Source organism: Corylus avellana, chromosome 1 (genome assembly GCF_965113065.1).
Source record: "Corylus avellana chromosome 1, dhCorAvel1.hap1.2, whole genome shotgun sequence".
Taxonomy (NCBI): domain Eukaryota; kingdom Viridiplantae; phylum Streptophyta; class Magnoliopsida; order Fagales; family Betulaceae; genus Corylus; species Corylus avellana.
The window spans coordinates 6,624,652-6,631,374 of NC_142490.1; the positions used below are offsets into that span (position 1 = coordinate 6,624,652).

At 38.6% G+C, this 6,723-nt stretch overlaps 1 pseudogene across 1 annotated transcript; it reads left to right on the forward strand.

Annotated features, from left to right (window-relative positions):
- The first annotated feature begins 1,737 nt into the window (after positions 1-1,737).
- Positions 1,738-6,390, forward strand: LOC132172210 (putative calcium-transporting ATPase 13, plasma membrane-type; annotated as a pseudogene). Its single transcript, XR_015912124.1, has 3 exons — positions 1,738-2,712; positions 2,837-4,929; positions 5,876-6,390. The product of XR_015912124.1 is annotated as a putative calcium-transporting ATPase 13, plasma membrane-type (transcript).
- Positions 6,391-6,723: the final 333 nt, after the last annotated feature.

Sequence of the window (6,723 nt, forward strand, 5' to 3'; positions counted from 1 at the left end):
GCGACCAAACAACGTACAACCACATGATCCCTATTCGCTTCCTGCGAGATTATTAATTTACAGGTTCAAAAAAAAAAAAAAAATCAAATTCTGAAGTTTAATTAAGCGTGGATTAATCCTCTCTCATATTTCACATCAATATATAATCACACACCAAAATAGGAAAAACGTGTGATCGTCACCTTCTTTTTCTGATAGAACTTATTAATCTCTTAGCTTCTACCTGCATGTGCATCATATCACTTTTATTGCTTTTCAATGCAATCGATCGAGTTGATTCCTTTCTTTCCCTTAGCTACGCTCCATCTTACCGAACACATGGAAACTCACACGAAATTTTGATCATTATAATTGTTAGAATTCTCGTAAAATGTATTAATTATATATTGTATTTTTTTTTTTAACAAAATTTGAACTTATCACCTGCCTGTATTTGTTGCACGTACGTACGTTCGTCTTTATTTCTCGATTCATACAGGAAAATTATCTTGTCATTTCTTTCTTTATTTATTTTTTATTTCATATCATACAATATTATATAACTAATTGTAATTAATAATTTATGCACGTACGTAAAGTGTAATTACACTTACAGTAAATAAATAAATATAATATTTTTTAGGAATGCTAGGATGAAGTGTTATAACTAATTATTAACTATACTAAATCGCATTATGCATTTCAATTTGAATTAATAGGGATTCTACGTACGTATAAATATCAGTGAATATCACTGATCAGTAAGACAGTACTAACTAGATGCCTACATATACGTTTGGTCTTATATATATGTATTGCAAATTGCAATAAAGAAATTTTTTATTTTTATTTTTATTTTTTTGGACAAAAGCAATAAAAAAAGATTTAAAAATGCAAGATCTAAACAGTATATATATATATCTCGGTAACCATGGTGGTAATTACTATAAGAACTTTGTGGTTGGAGTCTTTGGCACGTGAACTATTAATGGGGATTAAATATAGTTTATTTTTGGATGCATTGATATTCCCCTTTTAAAAAAAAAATTAGTTATAGTTATTGACATGGGAAGAGGTGAAGAAAATAGAGATATAATAAAATATATGTAACTAATCCCTCCCGCCGCTTAGGATTTTTACAATTAGAGTACGTAAAGCATCAAATTAATTCAGGCCGAGACTCTAAATTATATTTAATTTAAAATTTAATAAGATAATTAAGATCGAATGAGAACAGAAATAGAAATTAGAAGGCATGCATCCAACTCTTTATTTCTTGAATCAAACCCTAGACTAGACCAGCAGTAGCATTAATTAACGATAGAGTACGATCTCATGCACCTATATATATATTCTACTCAGAAGATACAAAAATAATCCATGCAGTTATAGGGTATATCATTTTTCAGACGATTTTCTAAATTAGACAACTCACGGGATTTTATTATATATTATCAATTAAAATTAAGAAAACACCCTTCAGATCAAGTACTAGACCAACTTGCTCGATCACTTTAATGTAGTGAAAATCAAAACAAGAAAGTTTTATCTGCAGCCTATATATATATATATATATATATAGTGAAGCTTCAAACCTCAAATTCAACTTCTTCATTAAGTAGTACAAATTTAAATGACATTTATTGAAAAGTAACATTGTGAATCAAAAATAGCAATTGAGAAATTACCTTGAAATTTCTGATCATCCCTTATATCTACCTCCCAAAGTCCCAACCAAATCGTTGTAGGAATTTCACTTTCTAAGTCTCCCAAAAGTCTCTCTCTCTGATCTCCAGGTTTCGAAAGCGTGAGGATCAAGCCATGTGTGATGAACAAGAAGAAGAGTGGCCATGCTCAGTCCCCAAGACCAAGACCCACAAGCGGAGGTGGCGGAAGGCTTTCAATGCAATATGCTTCACCAGGAATATTCTTGTTTCTTTCTCCAACAAAGCACGTGACAAGAATGCCGCCACCGGCCGCGGCGGCAGCCCCCACTCCCGCACCCTCTCTTACGTTGCCATTGACATCATGCTGCCGGTCGTCGACGAGGATTCCTCTCCCGACAAACAACTTGATCACAAAACACTAAGTGAAATGGTAAGGAACAGAAACTCTGAGTATTTGAATCAGTTTGGAGGGGTTAAACAACTTGTTTTAGCCCTTGAAACGGATGCAAAAAATGGTGCTAATGGTGGTGAGGCTGATCTTATATATAGGAAAAATGTTTATGGTGCCAATAAATACAAAATGCGACCACCAAAATGCTCTCTTATCTTCGTGATTGAAGCATTGAAAAATATAACTTTAATCTATCTTTTGCTAGCGGTTATATTATTATTTCTGCCCCATTTGGTATATGGAATCATAAAATATGGGTGGAAAGATGTGTGGTACGATGATGGTGGGAATATCGTTGTCGTTGTCGTTTTGGTTGTTGTTGTGTCTGCTGTGGGAAAATGTAAGAAATCCAGGCAGTTTGAGGAGCTTTCAAGGAAGAGAAGTGATGTAAGAGTGGAAGTTGTGAGAGAAGGGAGGCGGCAGCCTATTTCCATCTTTGAAGTTGTTGTGGGTGATGTTGTCTGCTTGAAGATCGGCGATCAGATTCCGGCAGATGGGTTGTTCTTGGAAGGGCATTCCTTGATGGTGGATGAGTCTAGCATGATCACCGGTACTGGACGCAACCACGTTGAGATCCATGAAACAAGAAATCCTTTTTTACTCTCCGGCACAAAGGTGATGTCAAATTATTAATTAATCTTTTTTTTCTTTTCTTTTTTTAATTTGATTAATTAATTAAGGCTATTATATTAAACTAATTAATCCTTTTAATTAAATTATTTGATTTATATTTGACCAGGTGACAGATGGGTTTGGTTCTATGCTTGTCACATCTGTGGGCATGAACACTTTGTGGGGTGAGAAGATGAGTTCAAGAAACCGTGGCTTGAATGGGCAGACGAAACTGCAGGCATACCTGATCATGAAGCTAATTCAATGTATTGTGACGGTTGGGTTGGTTGTGGCTGCACTCGTTCTGGCGGTTCCGCTGATTTGGTACTTCACAGGAAACACAGTAGATGGCGGAGGAAACAGGGAGTTTAATGGCAGCAAGACGAACTTTAGTGATGTGGTGGATGTAGTGGGGAACATTTTGACTGTCGCAGTCAGTATCATCCTGGTGAGTTTTCAAGAAGGCCTGGTTCCGACTGTGACTCTTACTCTGGCTTATTGTATGAAGCGACGAAGCGTATGATGGCATGGTCAGAAATACATCTGCCTTCTGGGAGACAATCGGCTCGGCCACAATCATCTGCACAGACAAAACAGGCATCCTTACAACAAACGGAATGAAAGTAACGGAGTTTTGGGTTGGAAAGGAAGCAGAGAAGGATGTGGAAGGTAATGTTCTCAAACTACTGCAGGAAGCCGCGGGTCTAAACACAACAGGGGCGGTTTACAAACCAAATTCTGCGTCAGATCCTGAAATTTCTGGTAGCCCAACTGAGAAGGCAATACTTTCTTGGGCTTTGTTTGATTTGGGTATGAACTTGGAAGAACTTGAGAATAATTATGACATCATCCGTGTAGAGGCTTTCAACTCTGTGAAACAGAGAAGCGGGGTTTTGGTGAAGAGGAACAGTGAGAATACAACTCATACTCACTGGAAGGGAGCTGCTGAGATTGTATTGGCATCGTGTTCGAGTTATTATGACAAAGCGGGGATGTTGAAAGCAATGGACGCGGAAGAAAGGCTGCAGCTTGAGAGTATTATTAAGAACATGGCAGCAAAAAGCCTCCGATGCATTGCGTTTGCTTACAAAGAAAAAGGAGAAGAAATCGGGCAGGTTCTTGAGAATAGTGTTGAAGAAAACGAACTGACATTAGTGGGATCAGTTGGCTTGAAGGACCCGTGTCGACCAGGAGCCAGAGCAGCTGTAGAATCATGCAGAGCTGCCGGCGTGGATGCCAAAATGATCACCGGCGACAATGTGCACACGGTAAGGGCTGTTGCTATTGAATGTGGGATTCTGAATCCTGATGGGGATTTGGATAATGAGGCTGTTTTAGAAGGGGTGGAATTTAGAAATTACTCACCGGAACAGAGAATGGAAAAGATCAACAAAATCCGTGTAATGGCCAGGTCATCCCCTTCTGACAAGCTTCTGATGGTGCAGTGCTTGAAGCAGAAAGGCCACGTAGTCGCCGTCACAGGTGATGGAATCAACGATGCACCTGCTCTAAAGCAAGCACACCTTGGGCTCTCCATGGGAGTTCATGAAACTGAAGTGGCGAAACATAGCTCCGATGTTGTAATCATGGACGATGATTTTGAATCTGTGGTGGCAGTGTTGAAATGGGGAAGGTGTGTCTACAACAACATTCAAAATTTCCTTCAGTTTGAGCAACCAGCGATTGTCGTCGTCTTTGTCGTCAACATTGTTGCAGCTGTTAACTCCATTAAGCTTCCATTGACTGCACTCCAGCTACTGTGGGTGAACGTAGTAAAGGATATCTTGGGATCTTTAGCCTTTGCCACACAGAAACCCAGTAATGATGCCGCCGGTTGACCGATCAGGGCCACTTATAGCCAGAATCATGCGTAGGAATCTCGTTGGTCAGGCTGTGTATCAGGTAACCATCTTGCTGGTTTTTTTGGGCGGCGACGAGAAGGTTAACAACACCCTGTTTTTTAATACTTTTGTCCTCTGCCAAGTCTTCAATGCATTCAATGCAAGGAAGGTGGAGAAGAAGAATATACTCAAGGGGTTGCTTAAGAACAAGATGTTTTTGGGAATCATTGGAATTACTGTACTTCTTCACACGATAATGGTGGGGAGACTGGATTGGAGGCAATGGGGTGCTTGCATTGGACTTGCTGCTTTGTCATGGCCAATTTCTTGGCTCGTCAAGTGCATCCCAGTTTCACTCTTTCACGCAATCTCGGTTGAGGTATCTTATAATGTTTGATGATTTAGGATTTGGGTTATATATATATATATGTTGACTTTTTAACTTAATTAGTTTATTTATATGTTAAATTTGGAGATTTTTAATTACTTTTGGATGTTTAAGTTGGCTTGTAAGATGATGAGAAATGGACATCAAGTGTGTTGGAGAACATGTCATATGTTGCCAGATATATATATATTGAGTGTGTTGTGATTTTGATTTGCAGGCATTTCGTGGAATGTCATAATTACAGTCATTACAACGCATGTTGGGTGTGACATTTAATTTTAGAAATTGAAATTTATTTTCAAATACTTTATAAATTCAATAATTACTGATCCGGTCCATTCAAATTTATGTCGAAAAATGTTTTCAACTGAAAATATTTTTCGAACTAAGTGGCTATTTTTTGTTGTTTATTTTCCGCCCGGAGAAAGTTTCGGAGCTCATATGAAAAATTGCCAAATATTTCTTATATTTTCATATAGTATAAGAAACTACCTGGAATAAAAGTACAATGAAAAAGAGATTATGGGAGAATAAAAGGCTTTTTAGAGTGAAGATTGAGATTCATATTGCTTGCAAACAAGAAAAATTGTACTTATTCTAGAAAATATTTTAAGCCGAAATAAAGGAAGTAATCTAAAAAACTTAACAAGCACGAAATAAGATGACCTAAAAAGAAAAATACGAACAAAATGATGAAACATTGCTGATATATACATATATTCAGAGCAGTGCTTGATAAATATGTGATAGGTAGACCTAGACATCTGAAAATGGTGGATAAATACAATTAAAATAAGAGAGCTTTAGAAATTAGGAGTATCGTACGTAGGGGTGTGTACCATTCTAGACTGGCGGTTTTTGGCTTCAATCCGTCTCCGTCTCCGTCACCGTCACCGTACACCTGATGTGTATGGGCTGATTTGCTTCTCTCTCGAAGGCGCTTGGCTGCCACGTGGAAGAGCAACAATGGGAGTTGCAGAAGAGAAAAGAAAACTGAAGGGAAAAGCAGGGGTATGATCTGTGCGAAGTTCATTCACGTCAGAATTAATTTGCCTTAAAGGGGAGAGTGTGTCAGCGCCCCATGTGAAGCTCCATAACCCCACCATCCATCTGTTATGGGCGAATAACAGGACAGGCCAACCGCCCGCCCGTCTTCCGGTCGGGCCATCCGCCCATGACACCGGCGGGCAGGCGGAGGGCAGGGCGGGGCAGTTATCCACCGCCGCTCCTGATACAATCGGCAATAGATGAAAGAGTTACTGCATGCATGACATGACAGCTTGGGTCTCCACCTCCAGAAAGATCGACACTTTCAGGGCATTTTATATTGGCACCTCAATCCACGAGCTCTGCTCAGCCCCATTCAGGTTCCTCTCTCTCTCAAGTTTCAATTTTTATTAACCCTTGTAGATGGATATCTGTATAAAACAATTTGTCTAAAGGGTAATGCTAAGGGCAGCCCTTTTTCCGGATGAATTCCGGACAAATTGCTGCTCCGTAGCACTTCTCTTTGTCTAAATCCTATGTGTACTGGTGGTGTTGCGAAATTCATCAGAAAGATCGACTAATTTCAATTCACTGTATAACTCCTTGCAATTTGAAAATGGTTTTTCATATTCTTATGTAATGGACCCATCTGCACATTTTTAGCCCTTTTGCTTCTGTATCATTAACGGAATAACAGGTCTCATTTGAAACGGCTATGTAATCTGAATTATCTGTTTATTTTCAAAGTAAAATGTGGAATCTATATTATCTTCATACCCCAGATGATAAAATGTTGAA